This window comes from Ipomoea triloba, chromosome 16, assembly GCF_003576645.1.
Source record: "Ipomoea triloba cultivar NCNSP0323 chromosome 16, ASM357664v1".
NCBI classification, from domain to species: Eukaryota; Viridiplantae; Streptophyta; class Magnoliopsida; order Solanales; family Convolvulaceae; genus Ipomoea; species Ipomoea triloba.
In genome coordinates this window covers 16,350,400-16,350,906 of record NC_044931.1, presented here as the reverse complement: position 1 = coordinate 16,350,906, position 507 = coordinate 16,350,400, and positions in this window count along the sequence as shown.

Here is a 507-nt window from a genome sequence, read left to right as displayed (position 1 = left end):
AGCTCACCATTGAGTGGTTGGATGGTGTGACTATAAATCTTTTTGTACACTTCCTTTGAGTAGCATGCATCAATGAATTCTTCAGGATCCTTTCCTAGATCAAAGATGGCACAACATGCATGTGGACAAGGTATGCCCGTGAGGTCCCAAGATCTACATGAGCATGTTTTCCCCTACAGCTTCACTTTGAACTGCTGTCTACCCTTCTTGATCTCATAACCATCATCCCCGTTGAAGTCAACATGCCAACCTATACCTTCAACTATGTTATCATTAAGCTTTTTCATGATCCTAGGTCCAAAGTTACCAGGCCATTTCTCAACCTTTTTTCTGCATCTTGCAATCCTTGTCATTGTGGCCACCCTTATATCTTCCAACATTTTCACTATTGGTTTGCTCCTTGCCTTCAATATTGTGCCATTAAAAGCTTCACACATGTTGTTATCCACTGAATCACACTTCACATCAGTTTTCATAAAGGCTTTGCACCAAAACTTTGCAGGGTAG